This window comes from Pseudopipra pipra, chromosome 1 (genome assembly GCF_036250125.1).
Source record: "Pseudopipra pipra isolate bDixPip1 chromosome 1, bDixPip1.hap1, whole genome shotgun sequence".
Taxonomy (NCBI): domain Eukaryota; kingdom Metazoa; phylum Chordata; class Aves; order Passeriformes; family Pipridae; genus Pseudopipra; species Pseudopipra pipra.
In genome coordinates, this window is record NC_087549.1 from 37,976,799 (window position 1) to 37,998,156 (window position 21,358).

Genomic DNA, 21,358 nt, shown 5'->3' on the forward strand with positions numbered 1-21,358 from the left:
TCAGAAGATATAACAGCAATATATGGAACAGTTACATACAGTGGGAAGATTTTATGTATAATTTGATATACTGACCTGCTACATCAAATGTATAATTTGATATATTGTTCTAAGTTTATGGAACGCCAATGGAAAAATATAAAATATTATAACACTTGATCTTTGATTACATTATTATGCTAATAGATCACATTTTTTGTCTTCTGAAGAGATTTTTCCTTTCCACTGTAAAAAATCACCACCTCCCATTATTTTTTCGAGACCGTTCTATATTCTGCCAATAGCAGATACTTCACTTTACACGCAATTCTGGGACCAAAATTGCAAGATATGTTCTGAGGCAGACTTGACATCATACCAGAACATACATACATGCACACTGTGAAGAAACACCAGTATCCCCAACTTCTACCTGCCACATTTGAAGGCTGGCCTTGTTCTATTTTGCATCACTGGACCAGCAGCGATGACTTGGGTCTCTGCTTTCAAGCTAAACCAAAAATGTAGAGAGCTGTCTCCAATGTTTCTGTTGGATAAGTATATAAGCTCGCTTTCAATATATTTTAAGATACATTGGATTTTAATATACTACAGTTTTGGACTTGCTGTGGTCTTTGGGGCTAATAACAGAGGACAAAAATAGACAAATTAAAGACCTAGCCCAAAATATTCTGGCAGGAGGTCCTTGCTAAAGACACTAGGGACTTCAAGTGAGAATTTGATGTTTTCCTCACACCTATATTGTCTTTTCTTATCAGCAGCTGAAGATCTGGCTAGCGGTCTCCAGAGCAGTTCTCCTGGAAAACATTTACAGAAGCCACCAATGAGCTAATAAAAGCTGGTAAATAATATCCTGGCACCCACATTTTATCTCAGGACTGCAGCAGGTGGAAGTCACTGTTGTGCCATAATTTTCTCTATTTTCTGGAGAGGGCTTCTCCAGCAATCTGGGCAGAATTCAAATTTAGCATCAGGAGTTCTGAGTTGAAATTTATTTTTCTCCATTGATTGCATTCTGCTATTACCAAGTAATTTCCTATAGACCCAACAACACATCTTGCAGTAGTAATGTGCATTCTAAACCACTTCAGGCATCTTATTTATCCACATTTTCCTCATCTCCAGCATCTGGTTGGCCTGCAAGAGAAAGCCTGGGCAAAGAACTACCAAGCCCTTTAAAATGTTTCCTAAATTTGAATTATTTTAACATAAACTGCAACTTTTTTCATTTTTCTGCCATTTGTTTGTTTTCATGCTTCTTCCAGCCTCTTTTTGCATACTTAAGCTGATGTTTATCATCTGATTTGAAGGTGTTTAGAGCTGCCAAAACCCTGCAGAAAAGGGTTATGTAACCATGGCTGATTCTTTACAGCTTGGTGAAGTAAAGCATTAATAGTTCTCACTTGTGAGACTCTGTTTTTCCGTTCCACCACTTCAGTGGACAAACTTTCTTGCTGTGATACACTTGATAGATGTTGAAAGAGATTAGATGAACTGAGGGCAGTTAGGGTGACCAGAAACAACTGCCAAGCGCACGTGGGCATATCAAAAGGACTGTGCCATAACCCATAACTTGCTATAACCTACTTGTACACTTCATGGGTTATTTTCAGAGACAAGGGAAAGTGTGTCCCAGTATAGAAATTCTTAAAAACTATGTTTAATACCCAGAAATTTCTCTTCTGTACTTTGAAATTAACCAGCAAACTTTCCGTCTTACTAATAAGGCCAACATTCTTTTAAAGGGCATCAGTTTGCTTCACTTTCAAACTTACTTATGGAGAATTACCTAGTGCAATTACTCCAGTATATCTAGATCCCTGTTCCCTATAGTTTCTTTCAAGTTATTTTGATAAATGGACATACTGACGTTTCCTAACCACAGAACGTGATTTTAGAGACCGTCTTTGAGATACAAGACTAAGAGTTTTCACATATGCTACAGTTCAAGAGAAAAACACTGCATGCAATTCATCTACCCTTTGGAGAATACAACCTATTGTAACTCTGGGCTACAAAAACATAATGTTATATGGAAAAACAAGTAACTAGCCCACCTGCCTCACTCTGGCAAAACACACCCTTTTAACAAGAACAAAAAAATCACAGACAACAGTCAGTGACAGTGATTTCCATGTATTCCTTCTCTTTCCTCTAAATATCAAGACATTTTTAAAACTGTATTGCTGCTTTCTTCTAGGTACTGTAGTCCTAAGAGAAACTTTAATAATATAGTTGAAAAAAGTAAATAAATAAATAGAAAGGTGCAATATACCCTCCACCATCATACACTCATTTTTATGCCTTTCCTCCCTCTTCAAGTCAATCTTTCATTAGACTGACTAAATTTTTTTAAGTCCATATTTTACCCAGATGTCTTTAAAGCCCCTGTTTCTTCTATCCTCTCCCCAAAAATTAGGTTTGTCACTAAATATTTATCATAGGTCTATATTTTTAAAATCTACCAGCTTACCTCATTTATCATAGTAATTTTACCACCCCTGCTGATCATCCACTTTAACTGGTCTGAAAAAGAACTGCTATAATGAAATATGTGAACATAGTGACTAAGAACTAGGCTTTATGACATGGCATAGTCACTAATTTTCTAGCAAAAATAGCATTGGAGGGTATCTTGTCTCTTTCCCATTTCATTTGAGATAACCGTGATGGTTTTGATAATACAGGACCTTAGGCTCCTTAAATGGCTGCTGGTCCATTACATTTGGAAACACTTCCTAAGCAGGGTACGAAATCATATATTCATTTTTTACAGAGACAGTAATGGGGAGCAAACAATGACAGCTGAACTTAACACTACTCAACATTTAAATTTAGCCTGGAAATTTCCATCCTAAATTGAGAAAATGCCTTCTTAAAGATAAACACTGAAATATGTTCAAGATGCATATTATACATTATTTTACAGTATTTTATTATTAACCTTGTCTGACATCTAGTAAACACTTCAAAACAGCTCTTTTGGTCTCTACTTCATTGATTTTAATGAAAAAAAAAGGCCTATTCTATAAAGTACATATAGAAGGCCATATACCACAATGCAAGTAATTTGGCATACATCCATAAGTCTTGAAAGGAGAGGCACTTAGAAGTGTGAATGTGAATTGCTTTGCAATCTGCAGTGTGGTAATATAGCTGTCAACCATATTTCAAGTTGTGCAGGACTATGGATAGAAAGCATCTCTGAAAGACACGCTTTCTAAATAGCAGAGACTGAATGACTGACATCCAAACACCTTTTTTTTCTATTGGGGTCTAAAAAGCCCTATGAAGAAGTGAAGTAAAGAAGACCACCCTTCGTAGAACATAGGGAACTTACCTAAAATGTGGTTGAAAACTGAAAAATCCCTCTACAGAGCGTGCATGCAATATTAAAGAGAGAAAGAGAAGATCAATGTACTTGCACACAGCCAGAAGTGTGAAAGTTGGAGGTTTTGGCACGGAGGGTCTGTGACTCCCTATAAGGTTTCAATTCCTCCTGAGTCTGCACCCTTGAGTTTTACTTTGGGTTATGGGGTGAAAAAAATAATACTCAAAACAAGACCCATCAAGCTACCAAGATGCTCTTTTCTTCAAGATGAAATCATTAAAAACCACTAAGTCTTGGCAGCATTTCTACCTGAAATTATCTATTTTTTAATATTCTCTGGCTATTTAGCTTCACTGGAAAGTTTACGAATTTAGGCATATCTCATCTGAGTCCTAGTTTTGTACCAGGTCATGAAGACATGAAAGTGCCTACTTGCTTCTGCTTTCATTATGAAAGTTTCCTCAGCTTTTATACATGGCCATCTAAATCAGAGATTAGTGGCTGAATTAATGCATTACAGTAATCTGTAATGTGTTAATTCATCTGTAATCCACCTACATTAATCCAAAAAAAAAGATGAATTTGATTTCTGTAGCACAACAACATGATTTATGTTCTTGCCCAATTGGTTATCTCACTTTCAACTACTCTTTGATGTACTACATGCTCTGAGCAAGCCATCAGATTTCTCTATGGTGCAGTTTCTTCCTATTCTGTAATATCAGGATAGCATTTACTTAGCTTTGTTTTTAAAAGTGCTTAGACAATTTAGGGTGAGTGACTAAAAACCAATTATTAATGTTATGTTCTAACAACTCTATGAGCCATATGTGGGAAAAAGGTATGGCATTCATAAAACAGGCATTTTAAAATGAAACAGGTTTTAGGCATTCAGATTCAGATTAATCTTTCAAAAAGCTCTTCACCTCTAGAATAAGACTCAGAATTTAATAACCGGTTCAGATTGGTCCAATTCCGGATGTAATCCAAATAACTTTTCACAACAAATTATTAAGAAAATATCCCTGCATGTTTGGTGTCCTGTAGCTTCTACTACACACTCAGTACATGTTTTACTTTAATATCTCCTTTCTTTGCAGAAGTCAATTATAATTACAAAAAAAAAAAAAAAATTCAAATTGCTAAGAAGGAAACCAAAGCATTTGATAACAGATAAAACCAGGGTCAGTATCTGATTCACTGGCACTTTCCCAGGCATGAGACATGTTTTCCCCTGGGGTCATCAGGTCCAGGCAAGCTGCATTCTTTCTGCCAGGCACTTTGTAATGTGCAATGAACAGTGTCATTTATTTTCATTTCCTCATACTTAATTGCATGCTCCTTGCTTCCAATATTAAGTCAGAAGGCAGGTGGTAGAAGCAGTAAACTAAACTACTACTAGCTGTCAGAGTTACAGACCATGCTACTCTCCTTTTGAAACAAACCAATTGTTTACAATTCAGCAGAAACTGCTGAACTGGAAAAACACTTGCTTCCATTGCACATTCAATAGAGATTTTTTTCTTTTATTCTGAAAAAAAAGAAAGTCAAAAAATGCTTACCACAAAGAGGATACTTAAATTTATCAACATTTTATCACAGTAACAGGAAGCAATATATGAAGTTACTGTCGTTGTAAATGTACCAAAAATGTTTTTAAGGTGTAGTGGAATGGCTGCTTTAGCCAAGTAAGACGTGACTAATGATACTTCTGGAATTATTGAACTCAGTAATAAACTAGTTAAAAATTTAAAGATCATGCCTGAATACAGAAATAAGACATTTATTATGTATGCAAAATTTACAGTGATCATATTTGAAATTAAATTATTTCACTCATTGTAGAAGTTAGCATTTATTTAATTTCCTCTATTATTATGAACAAAATAAAGTTTTATCAAAGACCTCCCAGGATTTCTACCAGTATTTGCTTATTTGCATAATAATACAAGTGTTAGTAACATACCTAGAAAAAAATCACTTTATCAGAACACACTCTCCATTTGAGTTCATAAGTGTTCCATGTACTTGTTCTCATACGTTAATTAATAACTCTATACAATTTACTGTTCAACATGAACATACTGCTGTTTGCTTTCTGTAATACCCTACTAAAAGACTACTCATGCTGTTATTACACGATAAATAGCATATTTCAGCTGCGAGAAAGACAAACACATGCAAGTTCAGGCTGAATCCTGCAAATTACATGGAAACCTTTACACCCTGACACTACACTCTCTTGAAGTCAGTGGAGCTCGGAGCAAAGGAAGGATCACTTTGCTTGAACAATAAAATGGAATTGTAGAGTTCCATATTAGGAGAAATGAGACATCCCATTTAGAAACAGCAGTAACATAACAGCAGGCAAACTTTATTAAACAAAAATCCAGTCCTAATCTCTAGTGTCTGAAAAAAATGAATATAAGCAGCTGGGCAAAAATTAAGTTAAATTTCTAACTTTTCCCACTACCAGCAATTCTTTGCTGAATTTATGTTCATAAATAATTTTTTTTTTCATAAAATGCTCTGGTGCATCCTGACTATCTCAAACAAGAAGAAGATCCAATTACTAAGAAGTGAGAGGGCAAAGATTAATTTTGGAAAGTTACTGAACTGTTTAAAGCATCAAATTTTGATTTTCTTGTATGACTTAGCTTTTAATATATTTAATTTTATTTGTTTTCAGTGAAAGTCAGGATGGCAGATCTTGCTTACAAAGGTACTCAGGAACCTCATTAGATTTCAAAACATTCATATTGTCCCATGAAAATCAGTGGAAGTTAAACATCTGGAAATCCCAATCAGTATTTTTTCTCCATTCTTTAGCACTAAAATATCTTAGGAAATATGATCTTTAAAGACAGTGTTTTAATCTCAGTAAAATGCCTGTTTCCTAAGTGACAAGCTAATTTGTTCTTCCTTCCAATCGGTGGTGAAGGACCAAGAAAAACAGAAGGTGGGGTGAGCAATTTGGCATTGACCATCATTTTCCATATTCAATAGGAAAAATTTAGACTGGCCCCTTTTGTGCCCCTTACCTAGGCACCTGATAAGCATCAGACCTTACAGACTAAAAATAGGTTCCTTTGGATGTATTTTCAAAAAATTTAAGGCCTTTTCCCCATCACTCTGCTCAATGTTTTTTGTTTCAACTCCCAACCTTTCTCTTGTGATCTGTTTTTTTTTTAAGACAGATTAAAGACAAATCCAGTAAAAAAAAAAGAGAATCCCAACTGAATATAAGTAAAGCTTTTAAATTCTGAAGAAGAAAGGATTTAAGATGTGCCTCTGCCCTCAGGATTCCTTAGTGCTGAGTTCTTGGTAACAGTACTTTTGAATCATTTTGCTTTACCAAAGTCCACCCACATACTGAAAAATTAGCATAATGAGCAATTTCAGTCTTTCCCCACTCCAGTAATGTACTGTATAATCACTTTTTAACATAATAAAATTTCTTTTTGGGGGTGGGGAGGGGAGAGCCTACCACTTAATAGAATTTCTGGCACCAAACTTAGATGGAAAATTTCTTAAAAAGTTTCTTAACAATTTCTTAATGAGATGCAAAATTTCTCAACAAGTCTTGAGGAGAGCTAGGAATGGCACATGGAAAGTCAGTGCACTTAGGAGAAACTGGAAATATCAAAGGGAAGGGACTTTTTGAAGCCCGTAAATCTATACAATTATGATATGTTAGCATACATAGAGGAAGATACCTCTTTCCATCCAAGAGTCATAACATACAGTCTTATAAGCACTTTTTTTCATGAACTAAAGGGGAGCGAGTCTTTCCTCACACACTTTTTCCTCCCTAAGAAAGCCCGATGCAGAAGTACTTTCCAGCTCCTCTCCTGCCAACAATTTCCATTAGGAGACACACAGAAAGCCAGATGGTAGCAAGGTGAGCAAGGTGGATTACATCCTGCAGCAGGAAAGACCCAGGATTCAGCACTTGATTAAAAACACAGTAAATTTTTCAAATAAATACCTAATTAAGCCCAAAAGACAACTAAGTTTCCCTTTTCATAAGAGAAGCCCCTAATTACCAAGCCCTTAGCAGTCCCTTATCCCTGGACACCCAGGAAACCACTAGTTGGGAAACTTTTTGATGTGGGAGTGCTGGAGGGCAAAATTTCCACACATATACTTAACAGACCACTAACAGCTACCAGGCTAGGTTATATAGGTTAGTTGAGGAAAAGAATGTTTACTTTGTGAATGCCAGTAGTGCTTGAATATGACATAAAAGACCATGCTGCTCTGCATGGTTAGTGCATGGTTAAGACTGCATTTCTCCTGGCAACATCCAAAAAAAGACATCTCTGTATTGCAAACACTGATAACTCAGGATGCAAATGGTCTTGGCCTTATCATGTAGCTCATCTGGGGTATTTTGAAATTAGGCAAAATAAGTTCTCACAGTACTCAAGCAAAAAGGTCCATAGAGTCCAGCCTGATATGTTTTTGGAAAATAAAGGCCTTTCCCAAAGGACTGCACTGTTCATATTATTAAAGTCAATCAAAAGTGTTGATTTTTGCAGACTCAAAAACAAAGTCTTCACTGGAAAAATCATACCATTTAAAAAAAAAATGATAAGCCCCTAGAGATATCTTTGCAGTTTTCTCAGCTGAGAAGACTGCTGAACGTGACTACATTACAGCGCTAGCAAAGACAGGTTGGCCCGCCTGCAACACAGATTGCTTTGGGCTAATAAAACAAACCCCTCTAAACTGCAAAATCCACTTCCTTATATCTTTGTGAACCCACTCCATGTTTTTTTGACTTTCATTGTGATATTGCATTTGGAAGCATCCAGAAGCGTTTGAGGGAGGGCTAGAACTAAAAGTAACTCAAACTTTAAAAGAGACATCCAACATTTTTACACAGAAATGCCTTTTATGTTGCCATTTGAAGTACATTTGATGCGTAATCTCGCAGATCACTCATTCATAGGTCATGTCTATATACTTATAAATTCCCAAACTGTAGTGGTTTTTTTTTTCATCTCTCCAAATGATACCCCAAAAAATACCACTTACCCTTTGACATGATAAGTGACTGTGCAGATTTTATTGCCAAGATGCAAAACTCTGGAGAATCAGGCACATGTAACCTAATAAGTCTTTTAGCTGGTGCAACATCATTTAGGGTAAAGATATTTTACAAATAATACTATCAGGATTGCCTTTTCTCTTTCTCTTCCCTACATCGTCTCCATATACATAGATGTGCACAAATACACTGACATACACTATGCAAATGACTCTCCTGGATATGATCATTCCTGCTTAGACAGACCATTGCTTTTTGTTGAATTTTGATGAGTACACATTGATGAGTACATGTTGAAAATGAAGAGAAAAATATTTGTTAACTATGTCAGTCCCTATCCTCCATTTTAATTTCATTTTACAAAGGCATTTGAAAGCAGTGGAGAAACTAGCACAAATTGAACTTTTAGTTTTATTTCAGTTTTCTCATGTCCAAATTATAAAAGGCTGGTCCCAATTCTTTGGGTAGAGCAATTTAATTTACCTCCAAAGATGTATTTAATTTTTTCTACTTTTTGCTATACGGTTGCCCACAGCTGAAATTGCTCAGTCATAATGAACATACAATTACTGCATTCCAAATGCTTGCACAAGTATGCATTTGGGGAATAGTTTCCTTTTATTTAAAGTTATCTGAAAGGAAAAATATTGGCAAAATATACCATTCTTGAGAGAGTTTTCAGTAAAAGTAAAGCAGAATTTTAAAAAAATATATTCCAGGTGCCTATTCCATTGAGCCCCAATTTGAGTAACCCTAGTGTAATTCTGATGTTTAATTTTGCTATAATTTATTCTCAGGGTCTTCCCCTGCCTCCTATGGAAGCTTACAAGACTACTATGCATTTTCATAAGAGGGGTGGATATGATAAGTTATCCTTAATTTTCTTACTCTTGCCCCAAGTAACTGGCCTGTAAATTCGATAAAGTAACTAGTTTTGCCATACTGTGATGTAGAACACTTTTCAAGCCATTCACCCATTAGAAAAGAGTATGACTTCCTTGAGCTGCATTATCAGAGCCATATGCTTTATAATCTGCAAAATGGCATGTTTATTCTGTTTGGGGTACTTAATTCTTAAATTTGTTCATTCATTCACACCTAACAGAAAAAAACAGGGTATTGCCTTCAGAGCCAGGCACAACAATTCAAAAATAATTACACCATAGCAAAGGCACACAAAATTCTCAGACCTTAAAGCACCTTCCAAAAAGTTATCATGAAGTCGTCAATTTTCTTTTTTCTTTATCTCCCCTAAAACCTTTTTTCAGTATTGCAAGTTCATTTGCTAGCAAAATATGGCTGCTGAATGGAAGCTACAACTTACTCTTTATCAATACCTTTGCAGCTGAATTATACTGAGGAAAACTGTACTTATTAAAACATATACATTAAACAAAATCTGGATAAAGTATTTTACTGTAATCTTTAAAGTTACATAACTAGAAAAGATAATGTCAGTAAATGAAATATATACTTGGCTAATTAATACACCCAATTAAAAAAAGGCACATAATTCTCTTTTCATTCCCATTTAGGCCCCTATTCAAAAAAGCACTTAAGAATATTCTGCTCTTTAATGCCTACGGTACTCCTTTAGGCATATGACCAACAAAGTGTTTAAGGATGCACTTAGGCATGTGTTTAAGTACTCTGCTAAAACCAGATGTTAGTCTAGAAGAGCATGCAAGGGAAAGCACTCATCCCCCTTGGACTGAAGAATCTCTTAAAAGATGCTTCTGACTCAAAAACAAGCACAGTAAAATAGAGTACATGTTCATCCCAACAGAAAGGAAAAGCAGGATATGCTATCAGAAGCTGACAAAACCTGCTCTGTCACCAAGTCCAAAACAGTAAGACAAAAGTAAGGAGGTAAACAGAAATTCACAGCACTTGCTGCACAACCCTCTTCAGAGTTTCTTGAAATCAGTGGTTCAAATCTGCTTTTTAAGCAAAAAGCACAGGAAAGGCTGTCATTACACTATCTGGTATCACATGCAACCTCTACATAATTAAAGCCTTTTTTCATATTCACTTTGTTACTTAGAAGACACTGCTTAGTAAACTCATTATGTAGCTTAGAACGTTTGTTCATAGTTTTGCTTTTTTCACCACCACAAAACCATAGCAACCTAAACACCAAATATTTATTTTCTTTCTCAAACACTGCAAGTTATTTTATGAAAAATTTTATGCAAATTGGGCAATACATTGACTCATTCTGTTTGTCTCTCTTGTATGTATCTCTAAGGCATCTATTACCATGGTGTCTAAATGCTGTTGTATCTCAGTATTTGCCAGCTTTGTTGTAACATAAGTGGATCATCATTTTTGTCCACTTCTACATAGCCCTTTTATTCAAACTCTAAGGAGGTATTTAGCTACGACAGAACAGTTGTGGATTAAATGCAGAGATATTTTTTATACTAATATACACAAATCAGCGATAAAATAAAAGTCCTCTACTAGTAGAAGGTGCTCTGTTGATGAAGGCTTCTCTGATTTCAAAAATCCTGGACTCTAAATCACTTGCATTCTACCTCCTAACCAATTCTTATAACCACACTTGCCCACACAACACCACACCGTCCTAATAATTTTTGTAGTATTTAATTCAATTTACTTCCCTCTTTGGAACTCATTCAGATTGTATCACCCCCTAAATCATACTTTGACCATTTTAGATCCAGACCAGTGTCTTCCCAAAAACAAGTCTTGCTACTGTGAGATCTGGGTTGTGTAAGTGAGCCTGCAGAGCTTCCACGCTGCTGCAAACCAGACGAGAGACAAGTAACAGTGGCAATTGTAAAAATACACCTACTGCTGATGGTAAAAGTTAAAACCTTCTTTTTCCCTCCTCCTCCTTTAATAACAGTCAGATGGAGAGCACAGGAAACAGTAAGTAAACTTTAGATCTGAAAAAACTAATGTGGGCCAAAACATTGTGATGGTGTATTTGGCTCAACTTTAAATAGAATGGTTTTTCTTCTGAAATATTAAATGAAAAAAGTATAACAAGAAAGAAGTGAAATGGAAAATTGCTAAAGCTGAAGAGCATCACACAGAAAGAAGCAGCATTTTTTCTAACAGCTCGGAGATGATATGAGAAAGAGAGAAAGGGTGTGGAGGAGGGGGAGAGGGAGGGAGAGGCAAGACAAGGAAACATGAAGCGAGCTGAAAACAGAATGTGAAATAATTGTTATGGAAAGACGAAAAAAAATTAAGAGAGAGGGCAAAATCTACAGAGGCACTTTCAGTACTGTAAATATCCCATAGAGTAGATTTTCCACATAAAGCTTAAATGTAACTGGACTGGTCATCATTTATAAAGCCAGATTTTTTGTAGTTCATCTTGCCACGGGCCAGACTGCTTCTACATTTTTAACCTATAGCATGTTTTACTCTGTGGAATTTATCTTACTCCCTGCAATGCTATATCATAGTTAAAATATAATTTTTAGCCAATGTTTTCATTTAAAACCTGTTTTTAAACTATTGATAAGATAGGATTCCTATTGAAAGCTAAGTGCCTCCAAACACAAAAAGGGGAAAATGTCTCACTTTGCAGTGAGACACTTGTTAGTAAGGATGGCAACAAAGTTTGACAGCTGACAGTTGGGGAAGTGAAAGAGCTTGAAATATTACATGAATAAAGCATATTCTGTCTTTCTTAATGGAACATATATAGTAAAATACTCTTCTCTAAATGTAATATTCAGATCCTTCATTGATCAACATGACGCTTTACCACCAATGAAATGCACTGCATTTTTAGCACATCCAAACTCATATAAAACTGATGATTTATATATATACAGCACCTTACATCTTCAAAGTGTTTCTAAATAGCAACACCTTCATTCTCATCCTATTTTGCTAATGTAAAATCCAAGACTCTTGACATCAGAAATATGTAAACCAAGAGAATTTAGATTTTTCAAAGTTCAAATGATATTAGAGAGATCTAAAATTTCCACTTATATATGAGAAACTTTGCCTAAATAAAAAACTAGGTCCTTGTGAATTTCCACTCTGTGGAGGTAGGCACAGGCATAAAACCTCTTCCTTTGCAGAAAATAAATGAACATCACCATTTCTTTTCAGGATTACAAAATTTTTTGTTGACTAAAGTGTTCACAATCTCTGCTTCCCAAGATATCAAATAATATCACTGATCAGAAATAAAGGAACCAGCCAAACCTGTCCAGCTCATAACTGACTCTTTTTTCTGCATTTTAGAAGTGAGTAGTTGTATTCCTGTATAGCCCAGGGCTATACATATACCCATACAACTATGGCATTGTTTAAAAAACTTCCACATTATATAGGTTTATATGACTGCATATTTCAACACATTTTTGAAATTACTTAATTAGATGTACCTTTTTGCAGCTGGCCTACTGAAATTCAGGATTGCTAGCAGGGCCAGTTGCTATGAGAGTTCAACCATTTTGTAAAAATGACTGGTAACACTGTGAGTGGTGCTAAATTCCTGGACAGATTAAATGAAGCTCATCCCCCTAGATCTGAAACTGCTTCAAGCTGCTTTTTCAAAGCCACATAGCAAGTCTTTACTCCTTACATTACTGTTCCACTTTTTATTCCCTGTCTTAACAGAATTTTCATTCTTCTAATTCTCATGGGAAATTGTGTTAAAATTCAAGAACCTGACCTTAGGTTGCATTGAATATTCCCATTGACTTCAGGCCATAAAAAAGGAAAACTGTGAAGAAGAGTTATATTCTGTCAGGAAGAATATGGCTCCAAATGCTGGAATCATCCTGACAGCTCTATTTCAGAAGTTAGCCAAGGAGAAAAAAGGGGCCAGGCATCTTGAAAATTACATACACATACCTCACACACATGTATACACACACAAAGCATGGAGAATAGAGGAGAGAACCTGGAAAGAAACCCTGCCAATTTATCAAGTGGCAGATGAATTATCCCCAAGAGTTTCATAGAAGCAGCAGCCACCCCATTTTAAGGTGAAATTTTATTTCAATCTCAGCTGCAGCATAATCTCAGATCCATCTGTTTCCCCCATTCCCCCTCCCTTCCTCTCACAGTCCCCCTGCTCCCTTCCCAACTCACATGCCGAATAACTCAGAGGCATCACTTCATCTCCAGTACCATAGGTTTCATGGGCCCATCTAGGTAGGAACTGCAGGAAGAGGGATGGGATTGATTACCAAAAAAAAAAAAAAAAAAAAAGGAAGAAAGTAACAAATTTATTTCTATGAGTTTTCATTCCAATCAAAGCTTAGGAACTGTGTGTACCTTTTTGATAATTTTTGGTGTGTTTAAGAGTATTTTGAACATTGTCCCCACCAAAGAATGTTTTAGGGGAAATTAGTGGATTTACATGGGAAAAAATGGAAAACTGGATCTATGTGAGGTGTCTAGCTCTTACTATTGTTTCCACTCAATACCTACTCCTATTTATTTTTCCTGTATGATGACTCTGCTTCAAGTTCTCCGGATATTATGCTACACAGAAAGTAAGTCTTAAAAAAAAAACCAACCTTGGAATTTTCCAGTGTTTGCTCTTCCTCAATTCCAGAAGCACATTTCACCTCTGAGTTTAGCAGGCAGACTCCTAGGTGCAGTTTCATGATTGGCTTGAGCTAAGTATGAATTGTGCCAAGAGGCAGGCCCACTCTCTCCACTCTTCCCTCCCTCCTTGCCTCAGACCTAGGTAAATACTCTTCTCTCGTTTCATCATCAGTTCTCATGCTGCCACAGAGTCAGCCAGATCAAAAATACCAAAACAATCCACCTGAGATCTGAGCCATGCACTAATTTTCAGATGGCTCCTGACACAGCTGATCATGAAGCCAGGAGCAACCTCATTCTCCCTAGGGAGGCAGCAGAAAGATGCAGCAGAAAGATGCAGCTGTAGCAGGGAGGCAAGGAGAGCAGTACCACCATTTTTAGCAGCAGCAGCAGCAGAGATTTAAATTTGCTGAAACTTACTGCAAAACCACACCTTCTTTATGCTACAAATGACGACTCCCAAATAAATCAAACTGTAAAAAAGGAAAAAATAGAACTCAACCCTTGATTTTGAGTGTTCAAGGAGACAAGAAAACACAGAGATTCTCTTGAACCAGAAACACCAGATTGCACAGAGGCACATTTGAGTATGTTTCCAAAGCAGAACTATTAATACTACCTAGATGCTGTGCCTGCACTAACTCCTGACTTAGAAGCAGTGCTAGTAATTATGGCAGTATATCCCTTAAGCTATGTGTGATAACGTGTGCACCACAATTTTCTTACCATTAGGCTAAGAGAGAAATTATCTGGCCTTTTTGGGTGTGTACAGAGAACGCACTGGGAAGTAGCTGGAAGATACACAGTAATACACATGGGCTGTAGGCCCAACTTTCAGCAGTAGTAATCCCATGAGAGTGACTGCATGAACACTGCTAGTTTATACCTTCTGATGTCCAGTCAACTGAAGTTTACCGTGCTCCAATGTTTGTGCTGGAATGTTAGGAAACTGAATCTATTAAAAATTTGAATAACAGCTGCAGCACTTTCAAGAGATGCCTTTATATCACTTAAGATAGGCAAAAGGCTAGGGAAGCAGGGCAAACACAAGCAGACTGGTCCAGCCTCTGTTGTCTTAAATTGTGCCAGTGGGTGAGTTTGCTTCTGGGCTGGGATGAAAGCAGTTCACTGCCCTTGTGCAATCACCTGAAATACCGCAGAAAAAAACTTCCAGTTTTAATAGTTGACAACAGCAACTCTAAGTATTCCATTTATATTTCTGCTATGATACTTCAGAAGATCTTATCCTGGAACACTTGAGTCTAGTGACTAATTACATAAGCATTGTTCGTTTTGTGTCCTTATTACTCTAGGAGTTTGTTCACAAAGTTAGTCCTTTATCTGTGACGCACTTCTGAAAGAGAAAAACAAAAAGGCAGAGGAGCCTGGGGATTTGATTAGTTTCTTCCAAGATATTTAATTGCTATTACAGCCAGAAATATGCAAAGCACTAAAATAAAATTTTCTTTTTTGAGAGAGAAACTTGCATTTAATACTAGCACAAATTCCACGTGATAGCAAGTAAACTCAGGAGTTTTAAAAAGCAGAAGATGGTACTGGTTATATGTAGTTAGTCTTATAAATTTGGGACACAAGAATGAAACTTTAACATTCTACATGGAAAGCCAGAATCTTTCCAAAAGATCTTTTACAAATCAGCAAGACTGGAAACAATTTGATAGAAGGCTTACCATGCATGCTCTTTCAGCCATTTCACTAGAAACTCATTTTGGCTTTCTCTGAGGTAGAGATAAACCACAGCTAAGAGATAGTTATTAAATCTTCTTTATACATTCGGTATGAAATATATTAAACTACAAAAATACTATATTCAAATAAGGTTAAGGGTCTGACTTAAACCCACAAAGACATGGAATTTTAGAAATATTGTGTCTTCCTACCCTTTACTCTCCTCCTGAGTGTGGCTAGGCATTGTAGCAGAAATGAACTAATGCTCAGGTTCCTTAAATATCTTTCATTTTACCTTAAAGACATTTTCTACTTTAAGGTTCTTTCAGTTTGCATCCTCTCTGTGGGTTAAATTCTGCCCTGAACAGTCTGTTTGTTTCTTTGTTTTTGTTTTGTTTTCTTTTTAATAATTTCATTTTTTAAATGCTTATAGAAACATAAAATTGAAAAAAAATGAAGCAAAAGTACATAATTGTTAGTCTCGGCAACTGACTATTTTTATTTCTATTTTTTAACACATAACTTACAAATCCCATGTTCATGGGAGACAGGCAGGCAGATGAAATGACTCTCAGCAAGTGTAAGCACATGCTTCAGCTCTCTCCCTGCCCCCCATGCAGTTCCACTTATACATATGTAAATACTATTACATATTTCTCCAGTGAACTAAATCAGAGCCTTGCAGTTGACACTGAACTAAGACTTTGTCCCACAGAATGCCTTGGGACCTTCTTCCATGACAGACTTTTTCCCCTCCTCCTGAATACAACAACAACAATCCGTGGAAGTCACACTTTATTCAAAAGAAAGTAAGATGTTTTCCTATCATCCCTCCAGGGGACTCCCAGCTTTGAAACCATCTCTTCCTGCCCTCTGGCACAGTAGTTTGGGCCTGCTGACTTCTTGGGCAAATTGCAAATTGTGTCTTCTCAATAAAACTTGAAAGTAGGAAAGGATATCTTAGGAGGATGGGTATTTTTTTTCCTACATTCTACAACTGTGAACAAGTGTGTTTCTTGTTATTCTCTTCTATTTTGAATAATTCTTTGTTTTTATTTAATTATTGCCAGTGCATTGTGCAGCCAGTCAATTGTCTCCATGAAGCTCTTATAAATTTATATGCACTCAACAAATTGTTAGAAACTTAATCATTTCAAATGTGGCTTGGGGCTCCCCGTCCACATGTTCCATAGAATCTGATTAACATGTATATTCAACTCTGTTAGACTTACACATGCTACTGAAGAGTCTGTTTTTAAAGATGAACAATCAATATAGACTATTCATTCCCTTCAACTGGTATTCCTGTAAACTGCTAAAAAAACAGGACAATGGTCATTCCAACAAGAAAACAGTGTTGATTACTCTCTGGTAGCCAGAGTAGAAAGAGATGATTTGGAGGACATCCACAAACAGTAATCTTTGCAGTTTGACTGTGATATAAGTAAAACATACAAAATCCTCAAACAAATAATCCACAACAAAATAATATAAGGCTTTAAAATAATACCACTGATGTAGATTTAGCTTAATATACCATAGAACAAGACACAGAATTTCATGGATTAAGGGAAATGAAGATATTCCTTAAACAGATAATATTTAACAATAGTAGACAATCTCTGCTAAAGAGTAAGAGAAGCACAAAGTAGTAGCCTTCATCCAGAAAAGGTATTTCTGCCTTATACAGCACAAAAGACAGAGTTTCAAGAAAAGCTCATCCATGAGAAATGGTGATCTCCTATTGCTGTCAAGGTCAGTCAGACCTGTTGTGATTCTGTAAATGCAGACTCTATCACTTAGAGTTTTCCAAGGAATTCTTTAACACCCAGAGGTTTTTTATTTTTATTGTGGAACAAAGCTATGACAAGAAACTGTCAAACTAGAAAGCCCAGAAAAGGAAGACAGAGTTTTTATTAGACTTGAGAGTGACAGCTGCATTGAGTGGAAAAAAAACTTATAAGAAAGGGGATCTGAAGTTCCTGGAGATCCACCAGAAAAATGCTGAAGTCTCAGCAAAGAAGGAAATTTTGTTCTCAAGCCAGCAGTCCAACAGTTTATCACACTTCTTAAAAACTGATTGTGGATGACATGTGGATGACGTATCTGTATCAGCCTATCAAGTGTGAATGGGACTGATTTGCTACAACATGAAGCTCTAATGGAAACTCCCAATACACTTTTGCTATACTTCGGTCACAACCTTCTGTACTTGAAATGCCAATTGTGCCCCCTGTGTGGTACATTTCTGATGATAAACATTGCCCTCTAAGGGAGGAGAATGAATTCAAGCAAGTCATTTTGCTTTTTACTTTCTCTAGTTAAAAAATAAACTGAAAGGAAAAATATAAGCTATAATACCTTCTAGGCCTAAAAATAAATTTTTACTCTGTGAACTCTCTGCTATATATATATGTACTCAGAAAGAACAAGAGTTTAGATCTCTCTATCGCTATTAACATCTATAATTTTGAACGTGAAGTACTAATTAAAATCACCTAAAGGAAGGTACATAGGCCACTTTTTTACATATTGAGTTGGGAATCTCCTGTTGAAAGACCTACCTTGCTTGGAGATTTAATAAACATCCATCTCTTCACAGAGACCTTGTGAATATAAAGGACAATGAAAACTTTTCCCTAGAAAAAAACATCTGAGACAGCAGAGCACAAAAAAGAGGTTTCAAAAGAGGGGATCTGTAAAGATCTCCTCAAAACTGCAAATATGCAAGGTGAATTTTCCATTTCCATATTTTTTTCATGGTTATTTAAGTTCTTGATTCTGTGACATGTTTTGTGCTTAATTCCTAACTTGGGCAATGGCAGATGAGCGTGTAAAGATCTGTAAAGATCTCCTTGTGCCAGGAGAGCTCATGTAGGGGCAATTCAGCTCTATTTGGGAGTTTATCAAAGAGGAGAATGATGACATCATTGTTCTGAACTGAAAACCAATTAATTACCTGCTTGATATCTGTCTTGAAGATAGGAATTCCCTTTTGAATGCTACAGAAAAACTAGTGCTACAGGCTAGTCCTGTCTCTGCTTGTGACCAGTCCTCTGTTCTGTCTTTTCTTTCCCTTGACTATTCAACAAACAGATTCATATGTACATTTGTAAAATACCTGCAAATACAGATAGGTATTTTTAATGGTATCAACCATTTATACTGATTTGTTATCAAGACATCTGTAATAAGACACAGTGCCAAATAACATTTATACAATTTATACAAATACTCACTTTTTGGAGAAAAAAACAAAATGTTTTTAGACATTTAGAAATGTTTAAGTTTTTCGAACTGCAAAATAAATTGTTCTTCAAAAAAAGTCTAAGTCTCTGAAATCCCAGTACAGTCCTACAGTATAATTCAGCAAAAACCAGCATGAAACCAAAAATTCCTGATCTCTTATACTTCTGGATGTTTCATGACTGAAGACTGGAAAATTGGCAACCTTAGCACTTGGGTATATCTTGGAACTGAGAACTAGCATACACCATACTGTGTTGTATATTTGAGCCTTCCTGCATACCATGTGGACAACGTATCTCATATAAAATCACTCAATAAGATAGGAAATATAGGAAAATGCCGGGGTTTGGAAGTTGTTAACTCACTTGTTTACCATTGGTTTCTGTGTTGCCATAGTTATTATATTGTCCCCTTGCATTGGATAGCCAAATGGCCAATCCCTTCCTTGGCCCAGCAGCCTTTATAAGCTGCAGGAAATTTGAATAAAGGCTCTTCTTCGCTGCTGGATTCCCTGCGTGCTATGTGGTCTCTGTCTCCTGGCTTAAGTACCTCCACCGCCTGTCCCTGCTACAAGGGACGAGTGGCGGGGGGGTGATTCCAGCTCTGAAAACCTTCACAGAGCAGCCGGCAGTGACCCCCCAGAAACCCCTCAAACTGCAACAGGAAGAGGAAAAAAGGAACTTCATGTTTTTATTTTTCTGACCATGAGAAATAATCTGATTCTAAGGCTCAGCAAAATGTTTTCTTTTGAGACTGGCCTACATTCTGTATGTCTATAAGGCCACATTAAATTTGGTAACTTGAACTGAATCAGCTGTCAGTGTCTTTGAAACCTACAGGAATGGATCAAAGCTGCAAATATGCAAGGTGAATTTTCCATTTCCATATTTCTCTCATGGTTATTTAAGTTCTTGATTCTGTGAGATGTTTTGTGCTTAATTCCTAACTTGGGCAATGGCAGATGAGCGTGTAAGAACCTTTTCTGAGATCCAAAACACAGCATAACTTCAACCCGTGTGTCTATTTCCCCTCTAGCTGTTAAATTGGCTGTGTATCATATGTTTGGAATGAGAAGACATGGCCATGTTCAACTTTCCTCTCTGCTTTGTACCAAAAGGAAAGCCAGGGGCTTTCTTTAACTTTAAAAGAGATCTTTACTTCCTTATAGAAAACTATTTTCATACAAGTGTGATAATTTGGGGCCCATCATTTTCAGCACAAATGAATTAAACAAGACAGGAGCAATGACTAAAATAGTAAAATAGCTGCCTCTTTCATTACATGTTTGGCAACACTTGGTTTGACACACTATTAGGAGCCTTACAAACTGTTTCAATACTCTGAAATACATATCACCACTATTAAGCTTTGATACCATATTGAAAATCTTTTTTTCACATTGATTTATGCTCACTTATAAATGCACACACAGAATGTCAACACTTAAAATGGATCAGTTTCTAAAAGGATTTGAGTTCACTCTGATGAAAACACCAGATTAATTTGCTTAAAATATTCTATAATCTTAATATCACTATATTTTGCATCTTCCCAGATCCAAGTGTCATATCCAGTTTAAGAACAGGAAACAGGACATCCACACAAAAGGGAAAGACCCTTCATCCTATTATTATCTAATTAACTACTATCTAGAAATTGATAAGCATTGACCTTTGTTCTGAAAGATAAACAGTCCTGTAAGTTAGTAAGTAAATCAAAAATTTCAGCATGAGGGCTTTTCTCAGCAAAATCTCAGTGGTCCCCTTTTAGTTTATCTGTTCCTCTGGGCTACTGAAGTACAGCTCACAAAACAAAAAGCAAAATGATTTTCCAATCCAGCTGTTTTAAAAAATACATAGAAGAAAACTTTTCCTTAAAGAAGAGTCAGTCTCATTATGAGATTCTTGTGGTGTCTAGCCTATGTATAATAAATAATAAGCCATCACTACAGTCTCACATTTCCTTCTTCCTAGGAAAATCAAAAAGTCTGCTCTTTATAATAGATGATCAGACATCTGGAGATACCAAATAAAACTGGGTATATACATGTCAGATTAAAACAAAAAGATGTTGGGCTAGATTATTTTTTAAACTAAGATACTTCTATTTCTCTTTGGCTGAGAACATGAGTTATGCCTGCTGATAGTCCCCCAACATTACTAGTCAAACCAGCTGGGTCAGACACTAGGGCACTCAAGAAAATAACCTGTCATCTCAGACATACTTACTTACTTGTTTCTTTTAATTCTAATTGACCACTGCACAGCTTCAATGACAACATGCAAAAGGTTGGACAGGTTCACACCAAGGGTCTGCCCTACCAGTACTCTCCCTCCAATGATGGCTGTAGGCGTGACAGCCCGAACTGAGGGCAAGCGTGTACAATACTTCCCCCCATTCCCTACCCCCATGTCTCTACATCCAGCTATTTTCAGCCCAGTGGAGTTACTGATCCGTTTATGGTTTGTCTATCTAATGACCTC

General features: G+C 36.4%; 1 long non-coding RNA gene across 2 annotated transcripts in view; it reads right to left on the reverse strand.

The window, feature by feature from the left end:
* The window catches only part of LOC135413162 (uncharacterized), a 31,306-nt gene that overhangs the window by 6,410 nt on the left and 3,538 nt on the right, over positions 1–21,358 (reverse strand). The window contains exons 2-4 of one of the 2 annotated variants that reach the window (XR_010430115.1): positions 13,476–13,545; positions 3,341–3,371; positions 109–526 (exon numbers count right to left, since the gene is read on the reverse strand). This is a non-coding gene — a long non-coding RNA (uncharacterized LOC135413162). Of the gene's footprint in view, positions 1–108; positions 527–3,340; positions 3,372–13,475; positions 13,546–21,358 lie in introns of those variants that run through there. The other variant, XR_010430116.1, reaches the window with a different exon arrangement.